This window comes from Protopterus annectens, chromosome 3.part1 (genome assembly GCF_019279795.1).
Source record: "Protopterus annectens isolate FY-2018-M chromosome 3.part1, PAN1.0, whole genome shotgun sequence".
In the NCBI taxonomy this organism is placed as follows: domain Eukaryota; kingdom Metazoa; phylum Chordata; order Ceratodontiformes; family Protopteridae; genus Protopterus; species Protopterus annectens.
Genome location: NC_056732.1, coordinates 496,523,592 through 496,544,236, shown reverse-complemented (window position 1 = coordinate 496,544,236; position 20,645 = coordinate 496,523,592).

The window sequence follows — 20,645 nt, the reverse complement described above, 5'->3', positions numbered from 1 at the left end:
TTTACTGCCACTTCTTTGTGATTACATGTGCCTTATTCCTTATGAAACTACCACTTTAATTGATGGAATCTGGTTAACGGCCCCATGTGAGACACGCATTCACCTTTACATGTTTAAATGTTGGCTTTACAGCACAGAGGCATTCATTACACAATAAATTAATATGTGCTATAGTCGTACTTGAACCGGGAATGCCTTTACGTTAGTCGGATGCTTTAACCACTACACTATTGTTGTTCTGCCTCATTTATATGTATACCCATGGTTCATAGCTACTCCGACATATGCCTCACCGCTTCACTTACACAGCAGGCATCCATTGTCCTGCTGGGAAAACCGCAGTACTACACTTCCGACATTCCCTATTTCCTACTGCTCTGGACCCGTGCTGAATGTCTACTCACTCCAAGGATATTCAGAACTCCTATGCTTATAGTCCTCGCACATACATGTGCTTGATCATCAGGGTGTTCATGTGCTGGTCTGGGTTTAGGCTTGTCTGACTGGTGACTAGAACTGTCCTGTATCTGTTCAAATGTCAGACATAGCACATGGACAGAGTTAGTCCCGATTTTAACATTCTACCTGTGTTTACATGCAGGTGTTTGGGCTCCTCTGACCACATTATTAGGTCGGCACTACATAATATAGGGTGGGGAGTGGTTCCACTACATAATACAGTGTGGGGGGGGGGTTTCCACTGGTGTTTCCCTTGAGATTTGACTATTTCATTCATTTATATATACAATGAATATTATTCTGGACATCAGTTATAAATTCACTGCAGGTATGCAATAGTCCTGTCAACAAATTTGACAGTTGGTTGGTGTACATATGTGTATGGACCTCTGTGATACTTGGGGACTAATTTCTACAGTGACAGGGACAAGGCTATGACAAATCAGGGACAATCACAGACACTTCTACTATATTAGTACTATTAACTTGGAACGTGTCGACAGATTCGTATTACTACTTATTTTCTGCAGTTAAATGCATCTATTACTCTTAATTGTTATAATTAGTCATTCTCATTCAACACCTTTCCTCCAAAGGTCACTGGCTTTGTGAGTGATTAAGAGGCTGGCCAGTTATTGTGCGAATGCTCTGATCATTGGTAGGGTTGCCACATTGTCATATGTACAGGCTGGGATATATTATGGGGACACCAGATTGTTTAGGCCAACACATACCCACGGTCAGTGCAGGTTTAGAACATTCATTATTTTCCGAGCTGAGAGCCTATACCTTTAGCACTTTAGTTGTTAGTCTGTTTCTTGTACGAATTACATATTTTCTATCCTGACATGACTGCTTTAGGCAACTGTTACATGCAGTATGGTACATAGTTATTTCCTACAATCACAGGACATTTGGCATTGTATCATTGTTGCTCAGGACACACCTATCCACACAGTGACTGCCCTCACACAGTGGATCAGGGGGTACCCTGTTTACGTCAGTAACTTCATCACCCTATTTCCAAGTGCCACTATGTGAATGTGTACAATATATTCTCTCGATTATTCATGTGGGGACGCGTACGTTACGGGCAGGTGTTTGATCCTGGGTAGTAGGTTCTGCATGACCATCTAGGGCTGGACAGTCTCGTGCACCACTACTGCACATTCAAACTTGTGTCCAGATGTCTACAGGACTGGACATCGTGTCTTGATACCCATTCTGATGTTTACACAAGTTACTTATCCCATGAGGGATATCCAAAAATTTAACAAGACTAATACCGACCATTCTTTTGGCTTTATGAAAATGTGTTGGGGGTTTTACATGCAAGGGATACATAGTTTGCAATCCTGAAACTGCCTAGGGTGACACTGCCTACTACATATGAGTAGTGGTCACTATGTGTAGATGTGGCTGTGCCAAGCTAGTAGGCCAAGTATGTCTGGATTTGGTGGACGTTCAGGTATGGGTCTGGTTGTGTGCTGTGGAGGGGATGATGGGTATTCAATTATGCATCCAGGTGTACTGCATTTGAATGGGCCGGTTCCATCAGGACCATTCTGTGGGTATATGCCGGTGACATTTCTGTACATTTGTATCGCACATTTTAATATTCATATGTTTGTGGGATTGTGTTCTACAGTATGGCCTGTCAGGTTGTATTGCAGATGTGTATACATGTTCTTTGTGTTTCTTTCTGATTCACCCACTGCTCCCTCATACACCTCCAGTTCACCTATTCTGCATACAACACAGTCTCACCTTTGAGGATTATACCATTACCCACCCCCCCACACACACATATTCCTGACACTCCATCCATCACTGCTTTGGTTGATGGCCCATGACACTGTCAAGGTAACACATTGCATACACTACATATGTCAGGTACCTGTATGGTTGTGTGGACTACCCTGGCATGTTTCACCTTCCACATAATGTACATCACACACATAGGCACACGCCCATACTTAACTTTCATGACATGGTTGGTAACACCAGTGTAATATCCGTTCAACTGTGACACATCCTGACAAGTACGGCTTGGACTGCATATGTGCGGATTTTGGCCGACTGCTCTGATCATTGGTAGGGTGCCACCTATTCCTATGTCCAGGATGGGATATATTACGGACACATATCTGATTGTACTGGACAACACATACCCACAGTCAACACTACGGATAATACTTTTCTTTTAAGCCTACATGTTGCCTTATTGTTGTAGCAGTTTATATGCTCCTTCTGTTTCGTTTTCTTGCTTATTCTATTTCTTGTCACATATGGTATGTTACATAGGGACATACCTATTGTATGTGACTATTACATGCGTTGTGGGATATAATTCTGTCATACAGTCGCTAGATGTTTACATTTATCGTGGTTTTGTTATGGACACATCTGCCCAGCTGTGTACTCTCCCTCACAATGTGGGACAGCTGGTGACCCTGACAATTGGGCTGGATGTAGCTATTGGCAGCGCACTAACATGATGCATTTCACTTCCACTTGATATAACTATCTACACTGCGTTGGACTATGGCCACACGGTTTTCAATGTCATTTGTTCGAGGGATGGGGACCCGGTATTCCCTACCGTGCATTTGTGTTTGCTTCTTAATTTTGTGTTCGCAGGAACTGTCTTGCATGCTTTGCATATGTTTCAGTATCCACGGACACTGACAGATGTGATTATTATTACAGGCAAATTGTTATATGCAAGCATTTTAGGTTGCACGTCGACAGCTGACATTTCCATGGCTCCATGCGACACTTCGACACGCCCTATGCACTTGCGCTCATTTCCTATGCACGTGGCTGTGGTGGCAGCACGCCTTCATTAATATGCATTTGGTGCTACTGTGCCATCTTCACACCACATGGTCAGCGCAAGCCTAACGCCGGCCTTGTGCCAAGCTTCATGAATCCCGGGGATAGTTTCAGTTGTAAATAAACTATTTTATAAAGTAAAAACAGAACCTGTGTGTATGAGTAATAAAGGGTATGTAAAATAAATGCTATATAATAATGCTCTACCCCCCCCCCCAAATAAAACAGACCAAACTTTCAAAACATTCTCTGGAAAGAGATGAAACAAGCTCCATCTGAACCTGCCAAAAGAAAGAGGTCATTCCTTTGCCTTTTTATTAAAAAAAATACACTGTAGTGCCCTTACAATGAGAAATACCTTAGCAGATGTTTATATCTCCCACTTGGCACTTAACTGCAACTACAAAGACAACTACTGCAACAATCCACTTAACATATCTCCATTGCTCAGACTACAAAGATGCTCATTATAGCCCTAATGTGTCTGGATGCAACCAATACTCACAACTGCTTATGCCAGAACACATCCCTCCTATTTCTGGATACCAGTTAACTAGAATTCACTTAGCCATCACTGCAAAAAAATAGGAGGAATGTATTAGCTTCTAACAAGAAAAGATACTGTAAGTACCACAGAGGTTTGACAACACTGAACCTGCACAACACATCTGGGACTGTTAGACCACAGGTACTGGGGAAAAACAGCTAAAAAACAAATGCTAGTATTAAAGATCACAGCTATTCCTCAGTGCTGAAAATAAGTACTCCTTCATCAAAAAGGAGTGGCAAGCAGAAAAGGCTGCTCCTCATGACTGCATAACTTTTATATAATAGCAGCAGTAATCTGTGAAAAAGAATATGTACCCTACTCTGAACAATGCACACAGGTGGGTTTGCCTTTTTGTTTAATGTTGCATATTGCACTGTATAGTGTGTGCTATCCACTGCAATAACGAAGGACACAAAAGTGATAAAATAATGAACTGTTGGAAAAGCATTACATTTTAAATTAATTTGGAATAAAAAAAAAATCAAACCATCAGGGTGACTGACTGAAATCCAGACATTGAAAGGCAAAAGCTATTTAAGAAGACAAATGAGCACACACATTACTGGGGGTGGACAAAATGGACTTACCTGTAAAATAAAACTAGCTTTAGCTGCTTATAAGCATGCACAGTGCTATTCCAATCATAATAAGTAAACAAACCATATTACAACATTTAAAATTATGTTCAGATTTTAATGCACTGCTTAATTATGAAACCTTTAATTGCACAAATGTTTCATTTTTTATTAAATGACTAATATTAGTATGGAAAATCTTATTATGGCTAATACTTAATTTAGAAGTGAATGCAATTTCAGTGCCTTTTGAATGATGAACAGTAGAAAAATAATAAAATACAGGTTTCAAAAATACAGCTTTAGTGGTACTTTCAAGCCTTTACATGTTAGATGACTGAATTGCCATGTTTACACACATTTAAGCACTCAAGTGTGCAATATTCAACAAGTTTTTAATAAAAGTATATGTCAGCAAAATGAGGGCTGCACATTTTTGGTAGCATGTTATCAATCTTCTAAAGCCAAAGACCCAGTCACTAAAATAAAGAGAAAAAATCATAACAAGAAGCATATACCAATGCACACAGTAACTAACATATCAAGTCATTGTCACATCAATATCTAAAGAAGCTAAAATCTGCCAACTAACAAATTACATCCTGGGGAAAATCACCCACATAGACAAACTCATAGGGTGTTACAGCAATGTATAAGGAAAGATTATTGCTCAGTCAATTTTACTCAAAAAAAAAAACCTTTGCTTTCAAAACTATACAGTTCTTCAAAGTACCATCACAATTAAGTACAATCATTAATGTCTGTGTGGAATGAAAGCTGCTCAAAAGAAAACAATTATACAGTCAGAACACACTAAAATCAGAGAACTCCTCAAGCCTGCCTTCCACAGTACGTTGCTCACTGCATGTGTCAAGCTGCACCATTTCAAGCTACTGCTGATCACACATACCTCTCATTTGTCAGACCATTCGTGATCGTCTACAGCCGCTGCTCAGTCCAAATGTCGTTTTCTGGAATTCACATTCCATCTTACCCAGGCGGAACATGAAAACATAAACAACAGCAGCATCTGCGTCTGTGCAACTGGACGCAAAGGGCGTTCTTAAAGAAGAACGCTCGATAAAACAAAAAAAAGTATTTTTTATTTCTTTAAAAGAAAATATTTTATTTTTTTTCTGGACAATACAATGCAGTCTACATTTTCTGGACAGTGTCTCTTAATTCTGGACAGTCCAGAAGAATTCTGGATGGTTGGCAACCCTACTGCTGGGGCGCAGGAAGAAATCATTGAGTTGATACTGCTAAAAGGCCAAACACGTGGGGGGGGGGGTGGCATTTGTAATGCTGTGGTGAATTGTTTAAAAGCCAGTTTGTGTAACTGTGTTCAATTGTTTAAAAGCCAAAGAAATAAACACCACCCACATGATGTCATTGGCTACTGATGGGGCATCTAGTATAAGAAGAGCACAGAACGGGTGTGACTATACTTTGGATGTTTCTGGATCAAAATCTACTGACTTTTGACTGAATTCTGCACCAGGAAACACTGTGTGCTCAAATATTTCCTCCTGAATGCATGGAGGTGATGAACATTGTCATTCAAATAGTGAACAAAATAATGGCAAAAGGGTTAAACCACCGACAATTCTGCTCATTGTTAGATGAAGTCAACAGTGCATATTTGGATCTCCTGCTGCATAAAAAAGTCTAATGGCTCTCCAGGGGAGAGGTGCTGAAATGGTTTGCTGCGTGTCTTTAATGCGTGAAAACTTTCTTGGAGATCAACTGGAAAATCCAGATTGGCTGGAAAAGCTGCACTTCATGGTTGATATGACAGTGCACCTCAACATGCTGAAAAAACATCTTCATGGAAAAGCTGTTTCTTGTGAGCCAGGCAGAAATGTTTCCCACTCCACCCCCCCCACCCTGTCGCTGTTGTATTCTTAAATACCACTGTCTTTCTAGCTGCCTGCCTCTTATGTTAATTTGACAATATATCTCATTTCCTCTCTGCTTTCACTGGGTTGTGTGAGTAAGCACAAAATTTATCATTTTGTGAAATCACTCCCCTTCAACTATTTAAATTTATTGGCCATTCTACTGTATTCCATAGTACTGGAATACAAAAGTGATCACCCCCTTTCAATCTATCTTGCTGTTTTAAAAATAGTGACTCTCCATTAAAACTTAACTTTTTAGACAGGTAAAACTTAAGTTATATACTTTCACATCTAACATCTCTAGTGCACACTGCAGTGTTTAGGATAAACCATTTTTTTTTCATCTTACCTTTAAGCAACCCTGTGACTAGCACTTGCTCTAATACCTGCTGGAAAGCACTAGGAAGCCTTAAACTGATAAACACACTCAACTCTTCTTATTAATAAGGATAAATTAATCATGGGCACTAAACAGCCTATAATTGCAAAGTACTTTGCTAAGGTAAGGAAAAACAGCTCCTGTACTTTAAAAAAAAAAACACCAAACCAGGCATGTCCAAGGGTCAGCTTCCGTTGATTTCTCCTGTCCACCTGGTGAATCTGGGCATACTGGGGCAATGCAGCAAATGCCTCATGTACACAGATAACCCTCTCCTCCTACTACCCAACACTACAACACTACAACCTGTGAGAGATGCACTTACATAGCCAAACTGGAAGCAACGCACTCTCCACCCAAGATTGTGCTAGACAGTCAAGAGGAGAAGGTTAACACCCGCACTACACCTCAGGCAACACATAGCCCTTCTAAACTCACACCAGCAACACACGCACATAGCAACACTAAATCTACATATGTGGAGGCCCTTAACTGTAACCTGCCCAAGCAACAAGGACCTCCGAAGCTGAAACGCAAACAAACACCAATCACAACCAAAGTGTCACATAGCTCACAACACTAATGTGCCACCCAGCAACAGCCCCTAAGGCAAGACAACATACCTAACACTTTAATCATAGGTGATTCTATAGTCAGGCACACTGATGTCCCACTCACCAGGCTGAACAAGGAGAAAATTACAGTGAGCTACCTGTCAGGTGCCAGGATACGCCACATAACTCATGCACTCAAGTCACTCCACAACAAGTACAAATATGATTCTGTCATTGTCCATGTTGGAGTGAATGACTTGAGATGTACCTCCCTGGAATACACAAAAAGAGACATGGAAGAGCTCTCAGATCATGTGGCCCAGGCAGGTATGACCCTAGCCCTGAGTAGCATCCTGCCATCGCCCAGAATGATACCACAATATAAGGACAAAATGATTGACTTCAACAATTGGCTAAGCTTCTGGTGTCATTCAAAGGGGATTCAGTATCTGTCTGCCTGGGACGACATGATCGACAGACCACGATGCTTTGCCAGAGATGGTCTGCACCTGTCGCCCCTGGGATTAAGGTTACTGGCTAAGGCTCTTGCCACCCCTATAATGCCTTTTTTAGGCAAAGTTCAAAGGACAAAACCACCACTGTAACAGGTACAAGCATGCAACAACTGAAGGTAATGCTACTCAATGCTAGAAGTCTAAACCTCAAAATGCACTCTCTCGAGGCACTCCTAAAAATGGAGAACATCGATATCTGTGCAGTAACTAAGACCTGGTTCAAGGCTCCAGAGAGCACCCTTGCAATACCAGGCTACAACTCTTACCACACTTTTCGGCCACCAAACCAGGATCGAAACACTGAAAGTGAAGGAGTGTCCATATTCACCAAGGATATTCACAACACCAGGTTAGATGCCTGACACAATGTGTCTGAAATTCTCCAGATGCAACTAACACTAGGTAAGAATGCAATCCAAATTGTAGCTTGCTACAGATCCCCCACCATGCCCCAAGATTCCCACTACACCTTTCTAAACATACTGGAAATATTAATATACAACCAAACACCCTAATACTGGGTAATTTCAACTACCCTGCCATTAACTGGGAAAACTGCTCATGCACCAACACCTTTGCCAAACGGTTCTTGGAATTCATAAATTCCAATCTCCTGGATCAACTAATCCATAGTCCCAGCTCCAATATCCTACACCTGGTCATTACCAACATGGGAAATTGATGCTCCACACCTATGGTCACCCCCTCATTGGTAAGGTCAGACCATAAGCTAATCATCCTTAACATCCACATCCCACCCCCACCACCCAGTAAGGAAACCTCCATAAAAAACTTCTCCAAGGCTAACTTTATGCTATTCAAGTCAGAAGTTACAAACTTCATGACACCCATGCAGTCGGGAACTGAAAGTTCGACTGCTGAGTCCTACACTAAGGCACTCTACGAGCACATCCACTCATGAATGAATCATACCATCCCAAATAGAACCAAGATGCTCTCCTGCAAAAAAAGGAAGCCAATCTGGTGGTCCCCTGCCATAAACAAACTTTACAACAAAAGGAAAAAAACTGTTGCAGAAAAGAGGAAAATCCCAGGATGCAAAAAACTCAGTTACCAGCCTCAGTAAGAAGCTGAGATCCCTCATAAAATCCCTCAAAGCTAGTTACAAAAATAAAATTGCCAAAGATTCCAAAGACAACCACAAGGCATTCTATAACTATGTCAAGAATCTAAATGGCAATGCTCAGATCTGCTCTGAGCTACAACAGAATGGCATTAAATATATTGATCCCAAGGATATTGCCAATATCCTGGCAGATCAATTCAGTGCCAGCTTCACCCCCCTCTCACCCCCTAAATGGCCCATCTCAATACTGGAAGATTGCCAAATTCCAGTAATAACGGCCACACAGGTAAAAAACACACTCTCCAAAGCTAAGAATACAGCATCCATGGGACCAGATGACATCCCGGGCTGTGTACTACATGAACTACAAAATGAACTGGCACCTCACCTAAGTGTCATGTTTAATCATACCCTCATCTCAAGCTTCATGCCCACTGAGTGGCGCACAGCTACAGTTATCCCACTCCACAAGAGGGATCCACCTTGGATCCCGGGAAGTACAGGCCCATCAGTCTTACAAGCCTGATCTGCAAGGCCATGGAACATATTATCATGGAACTTATAAACAAAGACATTGACAACCTTAAAACACTGGACTCTAGCCAGTTTGAGTTTGTGAAGGGCCGATCTTGTCTCCTGAACCTTATTGACTTCTTTGAATCAGTCTCCAGAGCCATGGACAAGGGTAAGGCAGTCCACACAGCCTATCTGGATGTTGCAAAGGCCTTTGACACCATCCCCCACTCTGGAATCATAAATAAACTTACTAAGCTGGGCATTAATCCCTACATCAGTCGATGGGTTGCCAACTGGCTTATTGACAGAACCCACACTGTAAAAGTAGCTGACTCCAAATCGAGCTCCAAACAAGTGACAAGTGGAGTACCTCAGGGTTCAGTCCTGGGACCTCTCTTGTTTGGCATCTACTTCTCTGAAGTACAGGCCAACACTAAGGGACTCTGGCTAACAAAGTTCGCAGATGACTGCAAACTGGTAGCCATTATTGAATCCCCAAATGATGTGGATACTCTACAAAAGGGCCTTACAGAAACAGATGTTTGGTGTCAGAGCCATGGGCTCAAGCTCAATGCCAAGAAATGTATAGTTATCCCCTTTGGGAAAAAACATGTACCCATGAATTATCACATAGATGGCAGTACACTAAACACTGAAAGTGTAATAAGAGACTTAGGGACACAGGTGGACAGTGGTCTCACCTTCAATAACCACATCGCCACAACAGTCAGGAAATCCTTTTTCGTGACACACCTCATCACTAAGGACTTTTCATCCAGAAAAAAGGAGGTCATTGTCTCACTATACTCATCCCTCATTAGACCCATTATAGAATACAATGCCCCATTTGGTATGTACCTCTCAAGACATCTGCAACAACTGGAAAGGCCGCAGAAATATCTCACTAAAAGAATCACAGGCTTAAAGCAGATGCCCTATGCTGACCATCTTAAAAAACTCCATCTATACTCTGTCGCATATCGTCTACTCTGAGGCGGTCTCTGCTTAACATACAAGGCCATGTCAAACCCAGAGCTGTTGGACATGCTACACTTAAACAAATCCCAATCCCTCAGAGCCACATGCTCCAGAGATCTAAATCTTGTCATCACAATAAACAAAACATGCTGGAGGGACAGGTTCCTGATCCAGAGACTCCCCATACTCTGGAATAGACTGCCCATACATGTCAAGCAGAACGCCTCTTTGGCCCTCTTCAAAAGGATCCATGATGATTGGATGGGAGAAAGGAAATTCACCCCGGGGATCACGCCAGTTGCCCTGCTAGACAGGGGTCCAGGGAAGTAAATAGTGTGGGAAGAAATAGCCAGGGAATTGTTATGGCTAGGCTTGTATAGGCCCTAGGGCCGATAGCCTAGTACCAACCTATGAACCTATTAATGTATGAAGCATGGTCCTGCAGATGTTGGAGGATGTTTAGGTGTTTGAATGCAAGATGATGGTATTTGCCAGAGATGTACAGAGAAGGACACTTCTCTCACTTCCCCTACCTGAGAGAGTTCAAAGAAGCACACAATCACATAAATTGTATTTACAGCATGCAATCGTTGTAATGCAAAATGCATTTGGGGAAAGATTCTGTGAGTTCAGAAAGAAAAATGACACATTATCCTACTTGTCACACCCCGAATACTAACCCATCCCTACTGAACATGTCCGGATTTACAGGTGTAAGTCAACCCGATCTTGAAACTGAACTGGCTGTCACAGCTGATAAAGACTTATAGGTGTCTAAGTTCAAAAGGTTGACAGTTGATCTCAAAGATGTTGCCCATCAGAAGGCCATTCTCACTCAGAAGCACAAATGATGTGATATTGAAAACCTCCCCAAACCTGACAAATTTGTGTTTGAAACATGGAATGCCATTCCCGACACTTATATGAATGTGAAGAAGTATGCATGTAGAGTACTGTCCATCTTTGGATCCACATACTTATGTGAGCAGGTTTTCTCAAGCATGGACTACATAAAATGAAAATATAGCTCACATCTCATGCATGACAGCATTCAGCCCTCTGTGAAGATCAAAGTCATCACGTCTTACAGCCTTGATAAAGAGAAGCTCTGCAGCGATGTTCAGAAACATAAATCACAATAAACAGATGAGAACACTATCATTTAATAGGTTATTATTTTGCAAAAAAATATTTATTTTGGACCCTGAGCTGATGTAATTGTGTTTTATGTTCAAGCTTGACCGTTTATTACTGTACATGGCTGAAGAAAAACAGAAGAGGCTGACATCACACTGAAATGGCCTTAAGTCATCATTAAATACAAATTAGCCTATTTTTATGTTTAATCTTTTTAAAGCTATTAGGCTGCAGCTCAATGTGTTATTTATTTCAAAGTAGGCTACTTTTTATTTTATTGACTTTCCCCAAGTAAGGGAAGGACTCCAACAGGCCTGCATAGTTCTTTGTTTTATTTCAAAGTAAGCCTACACATGCCAGTTGTTTTTACTCTTCTCTTCATAAGATTTTGGTGTTTTCCTTTGTTATAACATGTAGAAACAGCAATATAAAATGTCAATAGTTTCCCTTTAGTAGTTCTATAATTTCGTAAATGCAACAAACTGTAGCTCTTTTATATGAAGTATAATAACTATATATAAAACTCTGTGTGCTGTGTATATGTTATTTTCATTTTAGGGTTCAAATAGGTTTTGTGGCTCCAGATGAATTTTATTTAGTGGGAGAGGAGCCAAAAAATGGCTCCTTTGATAGTGAAGGTTGCAGACCCCTGATTTAAGGTAAAGAGCACATTCACAGGATTTGAACACTGCACCTATGGCTTTGCAGTGGAGCCTTAACATCATGAACATATTGCATCACATGAACTTTTAAATAAAATGCAGAAAGTCAAGTACAAGTTCATTTATTTATTTATTTATTTCCAGTTTGATAACCGGGGTGGTGCACTGGGCTCATAGAGCCCATTTTCAGTGGAGGCCCGGGGAGAAAAGCTCCAAAATACAAAGATACAATAAACTAAAATAAAATACAGTAAAAATATGATCAAAAGTACAATAAAATGCAGTTATGAATAATCCAGGTATTATATAATGTTTTAAACAAAAATGTAAGATGAATAAAGTGAGATGTAGCAAAAAGAAGTAGTGTAATAAGTGGATATAGGAGACTTGAGGATAGTTTATACAGAACAAGCTTGGTAACAAAGATGGGTGGTGTGAAGTAAGAAGAGTAGTAGGAATAAATACCTAGAGTGGAGGAAGGAGAGAGAGGCAGCTGAGTAGTGAAACAAGAGGCAAATGTATATTAGAAAGAAGAACATATGTGAGAAGAAAAGCAATAGGGGTAATACAAGGGGATGGAGGGTAGAGATAGTAGAAGTGTGTTAGACACAATTTGTAGAATGTTAGAGACATTAGTTAGACAGTGTTATGTAGGTTTTGATGGAAGAAGTATGTAGGGGGAGAGAAGTACAGAAAGAAGGGTATGTGTAGGATTTACACTATATACATTAAAGGTGCATAAGTTATGTAAGAAGTATCAAGGGGAAGCTGTTTGGTGATATAGCAATGTGAAGAAGTATTTAATGAAGAACACGTCGAAAATGAGTTTAATAGGAATTAGGGGGGCAGAGAGCAATTACATTTCCAATTCTGGGAGAGATGAGAATGGAGCTGGGATTTAAAGAGTTCAAGGTTATTGGCGATTCTTAGTGAGGGGGGAACAGAGTTCCATTTTTTTGCTAGGGAATAGGATAGCAGACACTGGCCAGCAGGATGTTTTGGTTTGTGAATAGCAGGTTGATTTTGTTGTGCAGATCTTAGGGGTCTGTGGGGAGTATAAGAAGGAAGGATGTATGCTAGAGCAGGGCATGCAGTAGGTTTAAAGATTATTTTGTGGGTGTAGTAAGTTGGAGGTAATTGAGGTAGTTGGGAAGCTCTAGCCATTTTTAGCATGTGCAAGGAAGAGCAATGGTGGGAGTAGTGTTTAGATTTAGTAGTGAATTTGGGGATTTTGTTGTAGCAGATTTCTAGTTTTGAGGAGATGGAGGATGCAAGGTTGGTTAGAAGAGGGGCACCATATAAAAGTGATGGTAGTAAGTAGGTAGTGGCAAGAGTTTGCCTGGTAGAGGGAGAAAGGAATTGAGAGCTTCTGTATAGTAACCCAAGTTTTTGATGTTTTTTTTTTATATTTAATTGGACATGAATATCGAATTTTTGGTGTTCGTCGATAGTAACACCGAGTAGTTTAGCGAAGGGGACAACTTCAATTAGGGAGTTGGTATTACTGGTAATATTGAAAGATTGTTTGTTAAGGTGCATGTTTTTAGAGGGAGAGAAAAGTAGGATTTTGGATGTGTTAGCATTAAGGGAGAGGTGGTTTTGAGACATCCAGTTCTCAGTGGCTGTAAAGGCAGATTGGGTAACTGCTTGGAGAGCAGGATGATTAGGAGCAGAGCAGATTAAAGTAGAGTCATCTGCATACTGTACTATTTTAGTGTTAGGAATGGCTGCATGGAAATCATTAATGAATATATTGAAAAGCATTGGACCAAGTATCGAACCCTGGGGAGCCCCGGTTGGGGTAGGAAGGAAGGTTGAGATACTAGTTTTCCATTTTACAGCCTGGGATCTGTCAGAAAGATAACTCTTAAACCATGTAAGTGAATGCTGATTGAGATTGAGGTTAGACAGATGAGTTAGAAGGTGTAAGTGAGAGACAGTGTCGAAAGCCTTTGAAAGATCTAGAAGGACAGTGGATACAATTTCTCCTGAGTCCCGAGCATGGTTTACTATGTCTAGAAATGAGAGGAGAGTGGTTATTGTACTATGGCTGGGGCAGAAGCCATGTTGAGTAGGGGTAAGGAGGTGGTTACTGATGAGGAAGGGCATAAGTTGGTGGTGGATGCATTTTTCTAGAATTTTTGATATTGGGGAGAGAATGGCTACTGGACGGAAATTAGAGATGTTATTGTTTTTGCCTCCTTTGTGAAGAGGTAGGATATAGGCAGCACGCCACAATTTGGGGACGTAAGATTCATGAATGGATCGGTTAATGAGAATGCTAATGGGGATGGCAATGTCATCAGCAGCAAGCTTTAGAAAGTGTGAGGGGATATTGTCAGGGGCATTGGAGCAAGGCTTGAGTTTAGTGAGAAGCTTTAGAAAGTGTGAGGGGATATTGTCAGGGGCATTGGAGCAAGGCTTGAGTTTAGTGAGAAGCTTTAGAAAGTGTGAGGGGATATTGTCAGGGCATTGGAGCAAGGCTTGAGTTTAGTGAGAAGCTTTAGAAAGTGTGAGGGATATTGTCAGGGGCATTGGAGCAAGGCTTGAGTTTAGTGAGAAGCTTTAGAAAGTGTGAGGGATATTGTCAGGGGCATTGGAGCAAGGCTTGAGTTTAGTGAGAAGCTTTAGAAAGTGTGAGGGATATTGTCAGGGGCATTGGAGCAAGGCTTGAGTTTAGTGAGAAGCTTTAGAAAGTGTGAGGGGATATTGTCAGGGGCATTGGAGCAAGGCTTGAGTTTAGTGAGAAGCTTTAGAAAGTGTGAGGGGATATTGTCAGGGGCATTGGAGCAAGGCTTGAGTTTAGTGAGAAGCTTTAGAAAGTGTGAGGGATATTGTCAGGGGCATTGGAGCAAGGCTTGAGTTTAGTGAGAAGCTTTAGAAAGTGTGAGGGGATATTGTCAGGGGCATTGGAGCAAGGCTTGAGTTTAGTGAGAAGCTTTAGAAAGTGTGAGGGGATATTGTCAGGGCATTGGAGCAAGACTCGAATTTAGTGAGAAGCTTTAGAAAGTGTGAGGGGATATTGTCAGGGGCATTGGAGCAAGGCTTGAGTTTAGTGAGAAGCTTTAGAAAGTGTGAGGGGATATTGTCAGGGGCATTGGAGCAAGGCTTGAGTTTAGTGAGAAGCTTTTTGATGTGAGAGATAGAGATGGGTTTTAGATGGGAAATAGGGGGAGGGGTGGGAGAGGGAGATTGAGTGGAGGAAGGAAATGTAGGGTTGAGTGGAGGGGAGGAGATATTATTGGGGAAGGTCTTAGTGAGTTCAGCTATGGAGTTGGTAAAGAAGGAGTTGAATTGGGTGGCACTTTCTATGTCTGTTAAATTATTATCTGGACAGGGATTGTTTTTAGTACCTGGGTGCAGGAGAGAGTTTATGGAGTTCCAGAATTGTTTAGGGTTTTTTGAATGGGTAGAGTGTAGTTTAATGTAGTAGGATTTTTTGTCTTTTGTGATAAGCTTCTTGGTTAGGTTACGGAGTTGCTTGTATTTGAGGAGGGTGTCAGGAAGTTTTTTTCAGATTGTAAAATTTCCAAGTCTTGTCTCTTTGTTGCATACGAGATTTAGTATCTTTAGTTAGCCATGGGGCAGAGTAAGGTTTTATACGTTTAGGTCTAGGAGGTGCTTGGGCATTTAGAATGTCTAGGAAGGTAGTATTAAAGGAATGTACGGCTTCATCTAGGGGAAGAGATTTAAGATTGTCCCAGTTGGTTTGTTTAAGTGTTTCTGAGAATATAGAAGGGTTGAAGTTTTTGAGATTACGAGTATAGGTAAATTGGTGTTGATGAGGGGAGGAGTGGGTAGCTCGGAGAATGGAAGCTGGGAGATGGTCACTCAAGGTGTCTGGTAGGATAGCAGAGTGAGGTATCTTATTTGGGTGGGAGGCTAAGATCCAGTCCAGGGTGGACCCTGGGGGGTTGATTTTATTAGGTCTGGTAATGCCATCTATTAGTTGAGTGAAGTTGAGTAGATTAATAGATAAAGAGGGATTATTGTTATTAATTTTGTTCCAGTCTATATTCACATCTCCTAATATGTATGTCTCTAGTTTAATATTAGTTGAGGACCATAGTAGAATGTTTTCAAGAGTAGGGATATTATTTCCAGGGGGAATGTAGATGCTCATAATGCAAATACTTTTGTAGTTATTCAATTTGAGTATCCCTATGACTATTTCAGCATTGCAAAATTGAGGAATGGGGTTTTGGTAAGGACTGAGGTTAAGCAGTCTGTTATAAACTAATGCTACTCCTCCTCCTTTTTTGGTTTGGCAGTCACATCTGAGTGCTTGAAAGCCAGGGGGAAGGATCTCAGAGTTAGTGATGTGGGGCTTCAGCCAAGTCTCAGAGAGAGATACTATGTCTGGAAGAGTATGGTTAAGTCAGGCATGGAAGAGAGTTATTTTATTTTTTAAACTCTGGGTATTGATTATAACTAGCTTAAGGAATTTGTGGTTGGAGGTATTGGGTGAGGTAGGGGAAGAAAGGATAGTAGTAGTCTGAGGACCAGGGTAGAGGTGTATGTCTCCTGCTAGGAAAAGCAGGATAGAGGAAGAAGATAACAGGATCTTTGGATTACTTATAGTAGTTTGTGGAAAGAACATTTTCCTTTGGGAGTATGGAGTTTAATAGAGTAGTGTAGCAGTTTGAGTTTGAAATAGTGAAATGGGCTCGGTTGAATTAGGCAGGGGGATATAGTGTGAAAGTGGGATGAGAAGGGGTGGAGCTGGTGGAGGATATTGTAGGTGGGGGAATAAGAGAGAGAATTCATCTTGTTGTACCTCTGCAATATACAGTTAAGTTGCAGTATACCTATGCTGTCAGACTTTTATTATATTCAGTTACAAAGCACAATTATGATATTCAGGGTACAGGACATGTAATGATGATAAGGACGGTGAGGATGGACATAGTTTTCTGTAGGACAGACTTACTGTTGGGAATTATTAATTTTTCATGGAATGTCTTAAAGCTTGCTATAAATATATTCCATTGCTTTAAATGCGTATATATGCTTTGTTTAAGCCACATTCACATTGTTGGAGATATCATCCATTGTTAGGTATCTTCACCCCAGGTCTGAGATATGTGCACAGCTACCTGACATAAGGTTGAGATGACCTGGCTGATATGTGGATAAAGGTTCACTCATATTTCCCCTGTGAGTATAATTTAAACTTATTTGTCAGAGTTACGTGTTTAATACACCCTTACAAAGTGTGATGTTGATGAGCACAGATCATTAACACATCCTTGACTGACCAGTACTGTTAATGAGGTGCACTTTCATGGCCTCAGCTTGCCAAACTCTTAATGCCAAATCTTGCGCTGTTCAGGCATGTTCATTTCATGTACAAATCAGGACGTTTATCTCAATTGCTTATTGCACAAATTGAGTGGTTCAGAAAGTGTAATTAGTTGAGAGGTAATTAGCATATTCAACATGCCCAGAGGGGTTTATCTACATTATATAAGTGCAATGTGGGGTAAATGTCTTCCACCTCATTATGGATAGTTGCTTGCTTTCCAAAGTGCTGGTGAACCTACTTATTTCCACATTTTCACTCCAAGACAAAAGAGGATACTCTCATAAAATGCTGCAAGGTATGTCTTCTTCCACATAAATGCTCATTTTCACTATGTTGATATTTATTTGCATTTTTCTCTCTACCAGTAGTGTCTAACTAAAATCTGTACAAGTCATCTGAAATGTAATTGATAGTCTCAGGGCAACACACACTCATTTATGTGCACAGACTTTTGTATCAGTGTAACAGACAAAATATTGGTACTTTTATCTTCTGGAGAGGTATACCTGTTGCCATGTGCCACTAGTGGGTAAGTGGACATGTGTGCAAAAGTATTGAGGGTGTAATATTGTTTGTTATAGTCCCAAAATTGTCACTAGGCTTGTGATGTTTTTCTGCTTGTTAGGTAAACATTCATGCATCTATTATTCTTATTTGTTTTCTGTTGTTGTTGAGGTGGGGGTGGGGGGAGTCATCAAGACATTACAGTGCTGGTTGTATTCCCAAAAGCTACAGCTGCATTGAATGCTATAATGGAGACCTTGCATTGTTGTTTAAACTATTGTTTGTGTATTTTAGGGTGTATTTTTTTAAGGTGCACATGTGTTTTGTTAAACCTGAGTATGCTGTTCACTTCCTGCATATTGATATATTTTGTTCCACAACTGTAAAGCGTGTGTAATACCTGTGTGTTAACATCTGCTCTGATTCCATCACAACAAGTATGCGTCTCTTAAATCTACTAAAGGAACAGAATTTCTTAGAGGATGAGAATAAGATTATAATATAGACCCTCAATCTGCACAGTGGACAGCCTCCGACAAGAACTTCTGTGATCATGTCTGGTGGCAGGTAGCTGAGGATGTCAATACTGTTGGTGGCCAGGGTGGTATACATTCAATGGCCTCAATTAGGGCCATTGACATGATGTACAAGGCCAAACTCAGAGCACTGGCCAGGGCACAGGAGCAGAGGGCTACTGGTGGTGGTGGTGGTGGGGGGTTCAGTCTACCAAATCAACAAAAAATTAGATGGATGAGTTTTTATCAACTATCACAGATCCAAGCAGCTCACTAGAATTTCACAGTGTTGTGCTGGATGAAGGGGCAGAGGTGGGGTAGCCCTAGTGGATTTTCAGTAGTGATGCTCCAGGTATGCCATTCCAGTAATTTTACATCCACCTTACAATTGAAAGTCACATGTATGCTTATACTATCTCTCTCACCTTGTGTCTAGGGTCTAGGTGTATATATATATATATATATATATATATATATATATATATATATATATATATATATATGGTTCCACTTCATAATCCCGAAATACTGAAATCTCGAATTTCAGTATTTCGCGACTATAAAGTCGAAACCTGCAAATACGAAACCTTCACAACCCCGAAACTACAAATCCCAAACACACAGCATACACGACACCTCACATAAATCACAACACCCACACTACAAAACAAATAAACACACAAAAGCAAAACACCACACATCCACATACCTACACTACACATAAGCAGGGGGGCTGCACCTCCCAGACCCCCCTACTTATATATACTAACTCTGAGATCACACAAACAGTAAAAGACAGTGCACTCACACCCAGACATTCCACAGTCACTCACACACACACACACATTCACACAGACACACACACACACACACACACACACACACACACACACACACACACACACACACACACACACACACACACACACACACACACACACACACACACACACACACACAAACACCAACACATCCGATAATTACACACTCATAAGTTCACCTTCCTACCCTAATCCACACATACAACTTGCAAACAATCTTGCATACACTCAAACTCCCACCCAAAACCTTTACAAAACACTCACCTTTCATTCCACATAAATCCAAACACTACGCTGAACAGCATTCAAACCAAACAGCACACGTTACATAACGTAAAGCCATAACCGTGAATTCGAAATATTTAAATTTGCAATTATGCACTTTTGAAATATTAAAAATCCACCTTTATTGTCACGAAATACTGAAATTAGATATTTCAGTATTTCGCGATTTTAAAGGGGAACCATATAAATATATATATAATATATATATATATATATATATATATATACATACACACACACACACACACACACACACACACACACACACACACACACACACACACACACACACACACACACACACACACACACACACACGCACACACACAAGAATTATGGGTATTTTTTGTGTAGTCACAAGTAAAACATTGTCTGTCATCAGCCTTATGCACTACCTCCAGCTGATGTTCAGTGATCCTTACCCTTTGACAATGATGGCAGGGATGAACAGGAACAGTTGGGGGCTGGAGGGGGTATGTCAAATGCAGGGAGTGTACCCACAACATATATACCCAGGTGAGGTCATCTACTTGGCCATAGTCTTGGATATGATTGTAATGACAGCGCATTCAGCAGACACCTTTCACATTCAGATAGCACTCAGACTGCTAGTCAGGATCAGGGAACTATAGTGCAGCTCCTGGCAGAGGGAGATTTTGCAAACACACACATGTGCGTGCATGCTTTACCAGGGACTCCTTCACCTTGGATACAAACCTCATATCTGGACACACTGGCCTTAAGTGTTCATACCTGCTATTACATCAGCTCTCACACTCATACAGTTACCCTGTGATAGACATGCCTTCCTGTAACCACTCACCACAATGTGAAGATGATGACTGTGCCCTGCCCTTTTCACAACCTGTGACTTAGGAATGTTTATGTCTGATGCACAGAGTGGTCAGCTAGTGCAAAGTTAGGGTTGGTCTGGTTTTCCTGTGTATACCCAATTATTTTTAATGTGCAATTAGTCTGCTTATTTTCTGTAATAGTAGTAGTAATTTTGCAGGATAGTTTACTCACCCACCTGTGCAGATGAAGCTGAAAGTGCCCTGCCTTCTGAA